Source organism: Sminthopsis crassicaudata, chromosome 2, assembly GCF_048593235.1.
Source record: "Sminthopsis crassicaudata isolate SCR6 chromosome 2, ASM4859323v1, whole genome shotgun sequence".
NCBI classification, from domain to species: domain Eukaryota; kingdom Metazoa; phylum Chordata; class Mammalia; order Dasyuromorphia; family Dasyuridae; genus Sminthopsis; species Sminthopsis crassicaudata.
In genome coordinates, this window is record NC_133618.1 from 257731642 (window position 1) to 257748873 (window position 17232).

The 17232-nt window shown below is 34.7% G+C and overlaps 1 protein-coding gene across 6 annotated transcripts in view; it reads right to left on the reverse strand.

Annotated features, from left to right (window-relative positions):
• EXD3 (exonuclease 3'-5' domain containing 3) overlaps positions 1-17232 on the reverse strand; it is a 407975-nt gene that overhangs the window by 74503 nt on the left and 316240 nt on the right. The window lies entirely within an intron of this gene.

The window sequence follows — 17232 nt, forward strand, 5'->3', positions numbered from 1 at the left end:
AGTAGGCTTGTTGAATGACCCAGGTTTAAAATCTCAGGGCTTGCTCCACTTGCAGGTATCTCTTGGGTGTGCCTCATTACCTGATACTTTGGGATGAGACTCTCTCCTTTGAGAGTGAGGAGTCTGAACACCAGTTATTTATTAACCTAAATAATAATAGCTAGCATTGATATAGCACGTTGAGATTTATAAAGTGCTTTACATATGTTAATTCATTTGATCCTCACAAGTCTATAGTGATGACATAGAGAAGTTGCTTGTCCAGAGTCACACAATAAGTATCAGAGTCAGAATTCAAATTCAGTTCTTTCTGATTCTTATTCTAGCTTGCCAGATGTGTAGATAGAACTACCTGCTACCTTCATCTGATGTTCACACTCCCAGATCCCCTGTGTTTGGAATGACTAGCTATGTTATGCAAGCTTTTACTCCTGCTAAAATTCCCTTCCTCCTGCTACTTTCCCCTTATTTTTATCCTTATTTACCTTAACTTTACCCTTCCATGTATTCTCTACCTCCTCTAGAGTCAGAATATCTTATCAATTCATCTCTTGCTCTGGCCTCCCACTTCTTAAGTCTATTCTTACCATCCACTACATCAAATATCTACCTCCTCCACCCAAGTCTGTTTTCCCAGGCTGTAGTCCCTGCTGGTCTCATTTTTCTCTCTTTTACAATCTTGACTCTTTGATAGACCAGTTCATCTACACGCTATCTTCCAATCTTGGACCACTGGACTCTTGTCTCATCATTAGTCACATACTTCTCTACTTCAACTTGGCATGGGGCTAAGGGAAATTCTAACATTACTAACTGGATCAATGATATGCTTAATGATCTAATCTCAATTTTCACCACAATGCTGCAGAAAAATCCTTTTATTCTCACTGATTATCATATCCTTTTAAAAATATTTCCCTCCATGTTGAACCTAACAAACCCAATAAAAAAAGTCTTTCAATACACAAAGCAGGCGAAAAAGATGACTACACACAAAGCTGAAAATCTGTACCATAAACACTTTGTTTTTCCCTCCAAATAACAAATTCTACATGTGATTTTCAAATCTGTTCTGATTTTTTTTTCATATTTCTATTGATAGCTTGGGTTATTTTGGGAATTGCCTGCTCATATCCTTTGACCTATTGGGGAATGGCGCTTATTCTTACTTATATTTGAATCAGTACTTTGAATATCTTGTCTATTTTGTATCTTGGATATCACCTTTATCAGAGAAAGCTAATGTAAAGAATTTTTTTTTTTTTTTGTTAAATGTTCTACTCATAATTTTTAACTGGATTAATTTTGTTTATGCAAAAAATCTCCACATTTATATAATCAAAATTAACCTTTTAATCTTGTGATCTTTCTATCCTTTTTTTCATTATGATTTCTTTCTTGGTTCACAGATGCATTAAATATGTTTTATTTACTCTGCTAATTTGGTTATATAAATTTATATATATTTGGAACTTATCTTGGTACAGATATTGCTCTAAACCCAATTCTACCAGATAGTTTTCCTAGCATTTTTTTTTTTGGTGGAATAATGGGTCTTCATCCTAATAACTGAGGTCTTTAAAGTAACTGAACATAATAGTTATTTGTTTCTGAATGTTGTTTATTGACAGACTTTTCTGCTCTTTTGGTTGTTCAGTTATTTAATCATGTGTGACTCTTTGTGACCTTATTTGGGTTTTTGTGGCAAAGATACTGGAGGAGTTTGCCATTTCCTTTTCTAGATGAGGAAATGGAAGCAATTGATTAAATGACTTGCTCAGGATCACATAACTACTATGTATCTGAAGTCATATTTGAACTCAGGTCTTTCTGACTCCAGGTTTTATGATCTATTCACTGCATCACCTAGCTGTCCTTTTTATTCTTTAATCAGTACCAAATAGTTTTGCTATACTGTTGCTAGATTGCTTTGTTATACAGTTTGAGAAGTGGGAATACTATTGGGCTCCCTTTCCATTTTTTTCCTCCATTATTTCCATGAGGTTCTTGACCTTCATTTTTTTCCTGATGAATTATTTTTTTTTCTAACTGTACAACTAAATCCTTTGTTAGTTTAAGTGGAATGGCACTAAATAAAAAAATTGTAAATTACTACTTGGATGTTATTATTATTTTTATTATATGGCATGGACTAGTCATGAGCAATTAATATCTTTCCAATTATTTAGATTTGTATTTCTGTTTTACAATTGTATTCAAAGAGTTCTTATGTGTGTCCTGGTATGCAGACTGCTCAAAATTTTATTATAGATTCTATAGTTATTTTGAATGGAGTTAATTTCTCTTTTTATTCCTTTCTACTGGGTTTTGTATAGAGAAAGATAGGGGGCATTTTATGTACTGCTACTTTGCTAAAATTACTTTTTCAATTAATTTAAAAATTAATTAGATATGGTTCTCACAGCAGTTATTCCAAATATTCTCTCTTCAAGCTCATTTACCATTCATTTTCTCTTTTAGCAAAAGTTTTTGTTGCTTACTTTAGTGAAAAAATAGAGGCCATCTGCTGCCAGCTTCTTTTCTCTCATATTTCACACTTCAGAATTTTTCTATCTTGTCTACAATTTTCTCTTCCTTTGTTCCAATCAGAAAGATAGATCTTTTCCTTGCCAAGGCCAATACTTTGATTTATGTTCTCAGATCTCATTCCCTCCTGTTTTCTTTAGGAATATGCTTAAATCAATGCTCTTCAACTTCTTCTTATCCAGAGACTATAGAATTTAAATTGATAAATACTTATTAAGTACCTATTATGTGCCAAGCACTGTACTGGGTCCTTAGCCATTGGTTTATTCTCTATGGCTACAAGACAAGTTGTTCATGGGGTTGTCCCAATCTTTAAACAACTTTCATTTAAATGATAATAATCAAACTTGGTTCCAGAAAAGAGAAGAGAAAATCTATCTCTCCTTTCTTTGCATTAGTAAGTAATTATGAATATGGAACACTGTATATAACTGATAGATTCCATTGATGCATTGGCTAGTTTTGTTACATGAGATGGCTTGACTCACTGGGTAGAAAACATATGGATACATTGAGAAATGAAGGTGATATTAAAACAAAAGATACCACTAATCACTTAAATTTTTTTTCACATACCCCTCTCTTACATTACTACAATATTACATTATCCTACATTTTTTCTTTTTTTCATAGCTAAATAAAAAATAATTATTTATACATATGTCACCTGCCATATATTGACAATTTGGCATCCTATATCTTTCATGCCACTGAGACTGTCCTCTATAAAGTTACCAATGATTGCTTAATTGTTAGATCCAACAACTCTTTCTTAATTGTCATTCTACTTGACCTTTCTGCATTTTTAACACCTCCTGGTTGCTTTCTTCTCCCTTAATTTCCATAATTCTGCTCTGTTTGCTGGTGGCCTCAAGAAAAAATAAAAACTCTTTAGTCCTAAAAACCCTCTACAAGAAACTTGTCTCAGGTTATAGGGAAATAGGAGAAGAAAGGGTAAAGGAAAGGAGGCTAATAGAAGGGAGAACAGAAGAAGAAGAGGAAATGGATGAGAAAGGAGGAGGGACTGTAAAAGGGGAAGGCTGTTTGAGGGAGGTGGTGGTTAGAAGCAAAATACTGAGGATGAAGAAAAGGGAGAAAAGGAAAGAAAAAAGTATAACTTGGAGTAAATAAGATGGCAGGAAATACAGTTAGTAATTTTAACTGTGAATGTGAATGGGATAAATTATCCCATAAAACAGAAATGGATAGCAGACTGCATTAAAAGCCCAAATCCTACAATATATGTTGTTTACAAGAAACACATTTAAAGCAGAGAACTACATACAGAGAAAAGGTAAAAGGCTAGAGCAGAATCTGTTATGCTTCAGCTGAAGTAAAAAAAAAGCAGGAGTAGCGATCTTAATTTCAGATCAAGCAAAAATAAAAATAAATCTAATTAAAAGAGACAAAGAAGGAAACTACTTTTTGCTAAGTTTCTTTTCTCTCATATTCCACACTTCAGAACTTTGCTATCTTCATTACATAATGAAGTAATATCAATACTAAGCATATGTGCCAAGTGGTATAGAATCCAAATTCCTAGAGATGTTAAGAGAGCTGCAAGAAGAATTAGACAGCAAAATTATATTAATGGGGAATCTCAACCTTGTTTTACTAGAACTAAATAAATTGAACCAAAAATAAATAACAAAGAAGTTAAGGAAGTAAATAGAATTTTAGAAAAGTTAGATATGACAGACCTTTGGAGAAAATTGAATGGAAAAAGAAAAGAATACACTTTTTTTTTCTCAACAGTACAGGGAACCTACACAAAAGTTGACCATTATCAAATGCAGAAAGGCAGAAATAGTAAATGCATCTTTTTTCAGATCATGATGCAATAAAAATTACATGTGATAAAGGGTCAGGGGAAAACAGAACAAATATTAATTGGAAACTAAATAATCTAATCCTAAAGAATAAGTGGATGAAACATCAAATCATAGATACAATTGATAATTTCATCCAAGAAAATGACAATAATGAGATAAAATATCAAAATTTATGGGATGCAGACAAAGCAATTCTTAGGGGAAGTTTTATGTCACTAAATGTTCATTTGCATAAAATTGTGAAAGAGAAGCTCAGTGAATTGGGCATGCAACTAAAAAAGCTGGAAAAAGAACAAATTAAAAACTCCCAATTAAATGCCAAATTTGAAATTCTGAAAATAAAAGGGGAAATTAATAGAATTGAAATTAAGAAAACTATTGAACTAATAAATCAAACTAAGAGTTGGTTTTATGAAAAAAGAACCCAACAACAATAAAATAGATCAACCTTTGGTTAATTTGATTAGAAAAATTAAAGAAGAAAATCAAATTGTTAGTATCAAAAATGAAAAGTGTGAACTTTCCACTAATAAAGAGGAAATTAGAGCAATAATTGTGAGTTATTTTGTCCAACTGTATGCCAATAAATCTGATAATCTAAGTGAAATGCATGAATACCTTGAAAAAATAGATTGCCAAGATTAATAGAGTAGGAAATAAATTATCTAAATAATTCCATTTTAGAAAAAAAAAAAAAAAGCTATTAATGAATTCCCTAAGAAAAAAATCTCCAGGGCCAGATGGATTTACATGTGAATTCTACCAAACATTTAAAGAATAATTAATTCCAATATTATGCAAACTATTCAGAAAATTAGGGAAAGGAGTCCTACCAAATTCCTCATATGACACAAAATATGGTGCTGATACCTAAACCAGATAGGGTCAAAAAAGAGAAATAAAATTATAGACAAATTTTCCTAATGAATATTGGTGCAAAAATCTTTTTAAAAATTTTTTTGATGCAAAAATCTTAAACAAAATGTTAGCAAAGAGATTACAGAAAGTTGTTAGTGAATAATACACCATGACAAACTAGGATTTATACCAGGATTGCAGAACTAGTTCAATATTAGGAAAACTATTAGAATAATTGACTATATCAATAACCAAACTAACAGAAATTATCATTATCTCAATAGATGCAGAAAAAGCATTTAACAAAATCCAATACTATTCCTATTAAAAACCCTAGGCAGTATAGTAATAAATGGAGTTTTCCTTAAAATAATCAATAGCAACTATTTTAAATCCTTGTTTTAAAATAACCTTTGTGATGGGGATAAACTAGAACCATTCCCAATAAGATTAGGAGTGGAACAAGGTTGCTGACTATCACCATTACTATTCAATGTTGTATTAAGAATGTTAGCTTTAGCAATAAGAGAAGAAAAAGAGATTAAAAGAATTATAGTACATAATGAGGAAACCAAATTATCACTCTTTGTAGATGATATGAGGGTATATTTAGAGAATCCTAGAGAATCAACTAAAGAACTACTTAAAACAATTCACAATTTTAGCAAAGTTGCAGGGTATAAAATAAATCCATATAAATCATCAGCATTTCTAAATGTTACCAACAAAGTTCAGTAGTAAAAGATACAAAGAGAAAGTCTATTTAAAATAACGGTAGATAATATAAAATATTTGGGAGTCTACCTGCCAAGGAAAAGTCAGGAACTATATGAACACAATTACAAAACATTTTCCACACAAATAAAGTCAGATCCAATCAACTGTATGATATGGGTAGGCTGAACTAATATAATAAACATTATAATTCTACCTAAATTTATTCAGTGCCATAGCAATCAAATTCCCAAGAAATTATTTTATAGAACTAGAAAAAATAATAACAAAATTCAACTGAAAGAACAAAAAAGGTTAAGTATTTCAAGGGAATTAATGAAAAAAAAAATGTAAATGAAGATGGCCTAGCTGTACCAGACCCCAAACTAATTTATAAAGCAGTAGTCATCAAAACCATTTGGTACAGGCTAAGAAATAGAGCAGTAGATTCATGAAATAGGTTAGTTTCACAAGACACATTAGTCAATGACTATAGTAAATCTAGTGTTTGATAAACCCAAAGGTCCCAGCTTCTGGGATAAGAACTTACTATATGACAAAAATTGCTGGGAAAATTGGAAATTAGTAGAGTAGAAACTAGACATTGACCTATACCTAACAACATATATCAAGATAAGATCAAAATGGGTTCATGATTTAGACATAAAGAATGATACTATAAGCAAATTAGAAGATCAAAGGATAATCTACCTCTCAGATATATGGAGAAGGAAGTAATTTGTGGCCAAAGATGAACTAGAGTACATTATGGAATGCAAAGTGGATCACATGTAATTTGATTACATCAAGTTAAAAAGTTTTTGTATAAACAAAACCAATGCAGACAATATTAGAAGGGAAGCGGTAAACTGGGTTCTGATAAAGGCCTCATTTCTAAATATATAGAGAATTGGCTCAAATTTATAAGAATATAAACCATTCTCCAATTAATAAATGATTAAAGAATATGAACAATTTTCAGATGAAGAAATTAAAACCATTTCTAGTTATATGAAAAAGTGCTCTAAATTGCTATTGATCAGAGAAATGAAAATTAAGATAACTCTGAGGTCTCACCACATACCTCTCAGATTGGCTAAGATGACAGGAAAAGATAATGACAAATGTTGGAGGGGATGTAAGAACACTGGGATACTAATACACTGTTGGTAGAATAGTGAATCCAACCATTCTGGAGAGCAATATGAAACTATGCCTAAAAAGCTATTAAACTGTGCATATTCGTTGATCCAGCAGTGTCTCTCCTGGGCCTATAATACAAAACAATCAAAAGGGAAAAGGACCCACATGTGCAAAACTGTTTGTGGCAGTGCTTTTTGTAGTGGCAAGAAATTGGAAACGGAGTGGATACCCCTCAGTTGGAGAATGGCTGAATAAGTTGTGGTACATGAATGTATGGAATATTATTGTTATATAAGAAACAATCAGCAGGATGATTTCAGAGAGGCCTGGAGAGATTTATATGAACTGATGCTGAGTGAAATGAGGGGAACCAGGAGACCATTGTACACAGCAACAAGATTATATGATGATTAGTTCTGATGAATGTTACTCTTTTCAATAGTGAGGTGATTCAGGCCAGACCCAATAGTCTTATGATGGAGATAGCCATCAACATGCAGAGAGAGGACTATAGGAACTGAGTGTGGATCACAACACAGCATTTTTATGCTTTTTGTTGTTTGCTTGCATTTTGTTTTCTTTCTCACTTTTTTCCTTTTTGAGCTGATTTTTCTTGTGTAGCGTGGTAACTGTGGAAATATGTGTAGAAGAGTTATATATGTTTGATATAAAGTGAATTACTTAATGTCTAGGGGAAAGGGTTGAGGGACGAGAAGAAAAAATTTGGAACACAAGGTTTTGCAAGATGAATGTTGAAAATTATCTATCTATATGTTTTAAAAATAAAAAGCTTAAAAAAACCTTCTACAATTTAGCTCCTACCAATCTTCTCAAACTATTATTACTTTTCATGTACTCTACATTCAAGCCTATTTGCTGTTGCCCAATTTGGTATTCTGCCTACATCCTGTGCATAGTGGTTTCCTCATTTCTGGGATTTGCTCATTCCTCATCTCTGCCTTTCAGAATTTGTTCAGGACTAATCTGAAGGCCTTAGAAGCCACCTTCTATAGAAAGCCTTTTCTAATCTCCTCACAAGTTAGTATTCTCTTCCTTCTCAAGTATCTTGAATTATTTCACTGCATACATCTTATTTCTCCCAGGAAAATGTAAAGCCTCTTGAGAGCAGAAGCTATTTCCTTTGTATTTACCAATCCCAAGTCTACCTTATACATAGTAGGTACTTAAGAAACATTAGTCAAATTGAATTTTGCTTCTGGAATACAAGCACCAAACATATGACCAAGTACACAGTAAATGCTCAGTAGAGACAAATTATTCTGAATTGAATTTATTAAATTATTAATAAAATAAAATGAATTAATTATATTGAATTTATTCATTTCCTTAGATTTCCAGTATCTCAGAAACAATAAGGAAAATGACTATTATTAGATCCTTCAACAAAGTTCAGTCTTACTTCCTTGTCAATGAAGTTATTTGAATCCATGTTCCTTTTGGGCTTTCAGTATGTATATGTTAAAGAGAAAGGAATAAATGGTTTATTTGTTCAGTGCTCTTGGATATACCTTTCTCTGGATTTGACTTCACTTAATGTTTTGGGAAATTTGAATAATCTCACTACTATGAAAGCTGCTGCATGCCACTGACCATAGTGAAGAAGGAGCTGAAGGAGCTAGAAGAAAAATTAAAAATAGACATTATGTGGTGCTGTGTCAAGGGTTCATGTTTAGATTTTTTAAAAAACCCAAGTTTCTTTGATAAAGTATTTTCCCATGCTGAAAATCACTGGGAATGTCCCCTTCTAGAGGACATTCCTACTTGATGATCCCCAATTTCCATGGCTTTTCTGCCATATAGCTTGTCATCCTGATACACGGCCTTGTCAGTTCCCTCACCCCCAACCCCCACCTTCTTCAGGGATGAAGTTAGAGTGGCTATATATGGGTCACAGGAGTGTCTAATGCCAGGAAGGGATAAAAGAATCTTATGCATATACCAAATAAATAATCCTTTCAGGTAGCCACCCCTTATGTTCCCACATGTTCAATTTTGGAATAATTTCCCAAAATTCCTTCTTTTTCTTTAGGCTATGTGTTGCTTCATGTATGTGAATCCTGACAAGGGCAGGTAATTTATGTTCATCTTTATGTTTCCCTCAAAGTCTAGCACAGTATCATACAACCAGATGCTTAACAAATGTTTCGTGAGTCAAAATTGAATAGTCTTCTTAACTACAGTATAAACTACCCAAGGGTAGGGAACACTCTGTGAAGTCAACAAACATTTATTAAGTATCTACCGTGTGCTAGACACTGAATTAAGTGCTGGAGATAAGAAGAAAGGCAAAAACAGTCCTTTTTCTTAAGGAGCTCACAATCTATTGGAGAAACCAACCTTTAAACAACTATGTAGAAACAATTATACATAGGTTAACTTGGAGGTAATCAGAGAGCAGGCACTGAGGGAGGAATGAGGGAAGCTTCCTGTAGAAGGTGGGAATTTAGATGGGACTTGAAGGATGTCCAAGCGGTAGAGATGTGCAAGGACACTGTAGACCTGGAGGACAATCAGTGAAAACACCAGGAGTTAGGAGAAAGGAGTCTTGTGTGAGGAACAGCAAGGAGGTTGGGGTCACTGGATGACAGAGAACACAGAGGAGAGTAAAGTGCCAGAAGACTGGGAAGGTAGGAAGGCTCCAGGTTAGGAAAGGCTTTAAAGGGCAGGCAGAAAACCTTGTATTTGAACTTGGAAGTGATAGGGAACCATGGGAGCTTACTGAATGGCAGCAGATATGTGTCACATGGTCAGATCTCTCCTTTACTAAGATGACTCTGAGAGCTGAGTGGAGATGGCTGGAGAAGGGAAGGACCTGAGTCAGAACACTGATCAGAAGGCTAGTACGACAGTTAAGGTGTGAGGTGATGAGGGCCTACACCAGGTGGAGTCAGTGTTGGAGAAGCAAAGGGGCTATACAAGAGATATTATGAAGGTAGAACTAATAATAATAATAATTGACAATAAATGGGATGGGGGAGTGAAAGTAAGGAGTTGAGAATATCAGTTAAATTGGAAGCCTGGATAATTGGAAGGATGGTGATGTGTAACAGGAAAGTTCTAAAGAGGGAAGAATTTGAAGGGAAAGAGAGTTGATTTTGGATATGGTGTTTACTGGACAGCCAGTTTGAAATGTCTAATAGGTATCTGGAGATGAAGCATAGAGATTAAGGAGAGATAAATAGGAGGATAACCTGCAAACAGATGGTAATTGAATCCATGGCTATTGATAAGATCAATAAGGGAAATAGGGAAGAAGGTCCACGATGGAGCCTTGGGGAACACTCCTAGTAATGGATACAACCTGAATAATGATCCAGCAATTTGAGACTGAGAGTGGTTGAATAGGTAGGGAGAGAACCAGGAGAGAGCATGTCATAAAAATCCAGACAGAAGTAAGTATCAAGGAGAAGAGGGTAATCAGTTGATCAACATGATCAGCAGGCTACAGAGAGGTCAAGAAGGCAGATTAAGAAAAGGACATTGGATCTGTCAATCCAGAGATCATTGATAATTTTGCTTCTTCTGTCTCCACCACAGCCTAGGACTAGGATTGCACCCATAGTAGATGTTCAATAAACACTTATTGATCAATATTATTTTTTTGGGGGAAAACATTTAGGATTTATTCCATTGATTTTTCCCCTCTAGGGGTTCAAAAAAATTGAATAATTCCATCTGAGATGGTGTCAGCTCCCAACAGTGAGACTTGAGCCTTTAGAAAGATTTCTATGTCCTTCTCTGAAAAAATTAGATATCTCTTCAGGAGATTACTAAATTCAGACCTAGAAAGCTTTTAAAACATTATTAGGTAAGATAGATTGACCCTGTTTTGGGATAGCTCTCTCCTTGCATGGAGGAGAGAGCTGTAGTTCTCATAACTATGCTGCCATAGTACCTGAAGTATACTGAAGAATAACACCAAAGGACCTGGAAGGCTTGGTTAGTGAAGACCCAGAAACTGTCCAGACAGTTAACTACATTTAAGGATAAAAATGAGTGTTCTTAGCCCAAAGACTGAGCTTATTTTTAATGTAGCATACTGATGATTTTCTGCCTTCCTTTCTTCTTCCCTTTTTTTCTTATCTGACTCCATCCCTACTCAGCAAACCCTTGCTTTTTCCTAATCCAGAGGTGTCAAAATCACTGCATGCAAAACTTCTCAGGCAAACCAGATTAAAATGTAATTGAAAATGTTTAATGAAATAAGTAAAATGTTAATTTGTGGTTTCCTAAATCAATAAGCCTAATAAACCAACAGAATTCCATTTTCATTTTGCTGATGGGAATCCTTTGCAAACTAAGTAGATTTCCCACCAGAGAATATCACCAAAATAACAGAGAAGGAAAACAAAGTGGAAGCTAAGTTTAACTTTGTCTGGAATCCTCCAGGGAAAAACAACCTTTCCAGTGATGACTTTCAGAAATAGGCTTACTCCTCTTGACTAATACAGTTTTAAGCAAATCAATGGCAAAGAAAGACAGTACTGGGGGTTTTATTGCCCACAAACATGTAATGTTCTAGTTTATCAAGCTCTTCTCTTTGCATATGTCTCCAGGGCCTTATGTAGTTAACTAAGACTTGGGGAAGCTCTCTTGTCACAAAGTGAGGCTTATATCATAGCTGTTAATGGGAGAAGATTTCTGTGGAATTGTCTAGCCCTGACTCGATGAAACACTAGGAGCTTTGGGAGGCTAAGTTCTAGGAATGGGATTGTGGGAGAAAAGTATATAAGGGGGTTAGGATGGTACCATTTATAGATCTTTCCTTTAACAAGCACAAGTAGAGTCTGAAATACTTTTTAACTGGGTTGAGGAATGGAAGAAAGGAAACCTCCAGTCTGGTTTGGTTCTTGAAATATTTCTTCATCATTATTAATAATTTGTTCTTATCTTTTTAAATGAGATTTATATAGAAGTCATTTTGGTACAAACCAGTCTCATATTATTTTTTTTAATAGTTAATATTTCAAAGGATGCTATACAGGTGGATAAAATAACCAGACAGAACCATAGTATAGCAGATAAAAGAACGATCTTAAAAGTCAAGAGAATCTTGGTCCAAATTTTGCCCCAGATGCTTTCTAGCAGTGTGATGTTAAGAAAATTACTCCTCATATCAGTAACATGAAACGATCAGACTATATGGTTACAAGACCCCTTCTAGCTCCAAATCTGTGATCTATTTACTCTGTTCTTAAGTTGAAAAAAACTGTTAGTATTCAAGCTTACTCTATGCAGGCTCACAAAATATCCTCAGTTGAACACCAGTAGTACTCAGGACATATAGATTTTATCCTTTCCTTTTCTTTTTTTGTTCCCCCTTAAATTATTTTTCATAGGCTTCACCTGGAAATAAGATATTTATAGTTCCACTCAATAAATCCAACCAGTCCATCAACAAAACAGTTATCAACCATGCACTACTTGTCAAGCATTGTGCTAAGTACTTAGAATGCAAAAAAAAAAAAAAAAAAAAAAAAAAAAAAAGGCAAAAAGATAGTCCCACTTTTAAGGAATTCAGCCTAATTGAGGGAGCACCTACAAACAACTGTGTACAAATCAAGTATATATAGATTAAATTGGAAATAATCAACAAAGGAAAGACACTAGAATTAATGGGTATCAAGAACAGCTCCCTGATGAAGGTGAGATTTTAGTGAGGATTTGAAGAAATTCAGGAAAATAAGTAGGCAAAGAATAGGAAAGAGAGCATTCCAAGTATGGGAGAGAGCTACTGAAAATGCCCATAGTAGGGAGATGGAGTATCTTACCAATGAAACAGCATGAAAGCCAGATCTAGGCTAGCTCTTAGTATGTTTCGGAAAAGAGCAGTATAAAATAAAAGAAACTTGGAAAGTTGAGGTAAGTACTCAGTTATAAAGCATGTCAAAAAGCAAGCAGATGAGTATATAGCTGATCTTGAGAGGTGATAGGAAGTCACTGAAATTTATTTAGTATCAGAGGAGACTGTGGTCAGACTTGAAGGAAGTCTGCTTTCCTTTAGGAAGACAGCTTTGACATTTGAGGGGAGCAGGTGTAGGAAAAGGCTTGAAGCAGATAAGATTTCCAGCCAAAGGCTGCAACAGGTCAGGTGTGAGATGATGAGGATCTGTACTCGGGGGGTTGCAGTGTCAGAGGAAAGAAGGATGTTGCAAAAATGAAATCAACAGCTCTTGGCAGCAGGTTGGATATATGAAGTTAATGCAAGAGAGAAATAGAAGAAGACACCAAGGATGGGAGCCCTCATTAGTAGGAAAGATATTGGTGCCCTCATTAGTAACAGGGAAGTTCACAAGAGGGGGGAATCTGGGGAGGGGGAAATAACGTTTAAGATGTCTATAGGACTGTCAGTTTGAGACATCTATTGGGCAAGTGGGAAATATGAAGTTGGAGGTAAATGAAAAGGTTACGGCTGAATAAAGAGATTTGTGAATCAAAGGCAAAGAGATGATAATTGAATCCAAGGGAACAGATGAGGCTGAGTGAAATAGTACAGAGGGAGAAGATCCAGGACAGACATCTGTGGGACACCCATAATTACAGGGCATGACTTGGAGGAAGAACCAACAGAGGAAACTGAGGGATGATCACAGAGGTAGAATGAGAACCAAAAAAGAAGTTGTGACCTGAAAATTTAGAGAAGAGAGAATAAAAGAGAAGGTGACTAAGTGTCAAAGGCTGCAGAAGAAAGATGAGTAAATGATTAAATCTGGCAATTAAGATATCAATGGTAACTATTTCTTCCAAAAATATTTCTGTAGCATCTTGAGCTGCTTATCATGTTCCTTAAGAAATGTATATTAATGTTTAGAAGAATTACATATGTTAAACCTATATTGAATTGCTTGTTGTCTTGGGTAAGGGGAAAGGGGGAGAAAAATTTGTATCATAACGTTTTACAAAGGTGAATGTTGAAAACTCTCTTTGCATGGATTTGGAATTATTCTATTAAAAAAAGAAATGTATATTAAGCCTCTTTCTCTTTTCTGAACAGGAAGACTTCATTATTTTGATGCTGCCTTAGGGTGATAATTCTTGTGTTTTGTTAATATTGTATGGATTTTTATTAGGATATTTTCTAGATCTGTTCTGGTCTATTTTGTAGTTACAAAAATGTACATTCAAACAAGTGTTAATTGGTTTAAATGTGCTCTTTCCATTTAGCTTTAATTTCATAATGCCAGTAAGTCCCTTTAATAACTGTGGCCTTCTTTTTGATATTTTCACGATCAATGTGTTTTGACTAAAGGAGACCACAATCATTTTCATTGTCATCTTCATTTACTAGTTCAACAGATTCAAGCTTGAAGAATTCAATCTCTATTTTTCCCTGGAATATGTTTAGAATTTTATATTTAACTGAGTCCAACATGACATTCTGATGTCATTGGGGAAAAGTTCTGTGAGATGAAGAGGCTACTTAAAATGTATTTTTTACTAGAGTCATATAGCATATAGTCATAGACATCAAATGCTTAACAAAATTTCTTGGTTTGTCTCCCTTTTTAATCCTAAAGTCATAGTTAAGTTTTATTTAGACAAGATGATAATGGATCTAAGGCTAGGCATAGCCATAATGGGCTTAAGCTGAAACCAAACTAAACAAAAAACTACGATTAACCCTCCTCCTATCCCCTGGCCATGTTTCATCAACTGTTCTTGACATTATGTTGGTCACAAGTTTTAAAAAGAATAGTTTTTATAGGAAAATCGAAAACTTTAATGGTCTCAACATACTTTGGACTAATTTATGTTTTGTCAGAATAAACAAAGACAGTTTAAATGTTACAATGCTTTGGGGCAGCGTATTCAATAATTATCAAATTAAAATAAGTTTTTCTTTATAAATAACTCTGGGACATTTTGGTACACTCCTTTTGTTCCTAAGTCAAAATGTTGTTTTCTTGTATTTATAGATGTTTTTAGTGCATGCTCTGCATAAAGATACATAAACATCTAGTTTATATTAGGAGAGACTCCAGTTCTTTTAACAGTAGCTATATAGTGCCTTGTGTTAAAAAAAAGTTAGATCAGGCTTGTAGAGAAGAACTGGTAGAATATGAAATAATACAAGGTATCTTCAATGAAATTCACAGCTATCCATAAGAAATTCAGATAAAAATACACATTAAAAAAACAATAACCGTAAGTACTTAAGACTGAAGATTGCCTACATTATGAAATAATGTTGGCTAAAGCAGGCATCTGAGTCATTATATTATTACATACATCTTGGACAGGTACTGTAATGTTCTTTTCTCTAAATTTTAATAGTTCTCTGGGAGCAGATTTCTTGGGGGGCTTCTGGAGGCAGCCTTAGTTTCAGTTCAGTTCAATAATCCCAAAATGCAGCCATGAGTTAAAGTCCAGATCCTTTATTGTGTCCTTCAAAATGCTGGGCCCGGTTAGCTTTCTTAGAGGCCTATCTCTCTCCTTGGTTCCCGAGAACTCTTGTCTGAATGTCTCCAGCCAGCACAAAGGTAGAAGTGGCAATGAATCTTGACTCTACCTCCAAGAGTGTGGGATTGTGGTTTCTGTGGGCTTGTGAATCTCCCAGAAGTCAATCCTAGTTGTGACTCTCCTGGAAGTCCATGAATGGGCTTATCCTTTAGACTTGTGGATCTCCTGGACTTGTGAATCTCCCAACTGAATCCTGGCTCTGAATCTCCTGGAGCTTCCAGTGGGCTTCCTTTTATATTCTCTTTTAAAGGTGTGAACTCTTAAAAATGTGAAAGGTGTGAACTCTGAACTAGAGAACTGTTAAGTACCATGCTAAATTAGACAACCGACTTAGCACCTTGCAAGAATCCTAACAAGGTACTATAGGTAGAAACAAGTAAGCTTAGAATTGAATGGGAAGAGGTGAGTGGATTGAATAGTATTTGGAAAATTATGCAGCACTTTTGGTAAACTCACATTTCTCCCTGACACAAAGCCCCATCTTTTTTAAAAAACAATTTTTCTTTATTGATTCTAAATAGACTTTAAGTATGACTTCAAAAATGAAAAGGGAGTCAAACCAAGATTAATTTCTTAATGTATATAACATCAAATTATATGGCTCCAATTAAAATACACATTAAATAACCTCTATAAATCTCATGGAACTTTTCCCCAGTTATGTTAGAATGTTATTTCATATCAGTAAGTGAGATGCCTGTATAGTTGCAAATTATGGAACACCATGAAAGACTAGAAGTTAAAATTGTTGGGGATTAAAAAGTCATAGAAAACTGTATGGTGGAGTAAGTATGCCATGGGATGTAATAATGACTTTTGTTAAGTAACTAAAAGTGAATGGTAGGAGTGATCCAAGACTGATGAGGATTGGCAGAGTGCAATTAGCAATATGAAAAGGGAACAGGGACTCGAAAGAAAAAGACATCGTGCAGTTGAACTTGTTCACCAAGGGGTCAAGATGAAGAATAGAGTGGCTAATGTAGGGGTGATGGCCTGGGTGAGAACCAAAGGGTCAAGGATTGAGGGTTTAGTAAGTGAAGACAGAGAAAGAGGAAGACATCCAATAGATTCAAGTCAGATAAAGAGATTTTGGAATTTCTGAACATGAAAGTGGTACATTTGTAGGAGATGGCAAACATCAAAATTATAATCATCTTTATGTATGTCTGAGGTAGGATGGAGAAGTAGCTAATGGGAAGTAAGTAGATTAAGGATTAGGGTGTTTGGGGGAGAATCAATAGGTATACTGAAGTCCCCAAGAATGAGGCAGGAGTCTGGAAGAAGAAAAATTGTCAGTTAGGTACTGAAGTCATTGGGGATGGAAGGAAAATAATCTAGAAGTCTGTAGACCACAGTTATTAAGATTCTAATTGGGTGGTAGAGATGAAATGCATGAGCCTCAAAGGAGAAGAGTGATGAAGGCAGGGGAGAACCTAAAAGGGGCAATGAGGAACAAGGAGTATTCTAATTCCCCTACCTTGACTAGTAAATTGAGGAGAATGAGAGAAGATACATTAAGTACTGGAAAGAGTGGCCAGAGAGACTGGCGTCAGGGGAAGTCAGGTTTCAGTAAGATCTAGGAAATAGGCTGGATACAGAGTAATGTTGTTGAATGATTGAGTGAAAGGACCATTTTAACACTATCCATCTTCCTCAG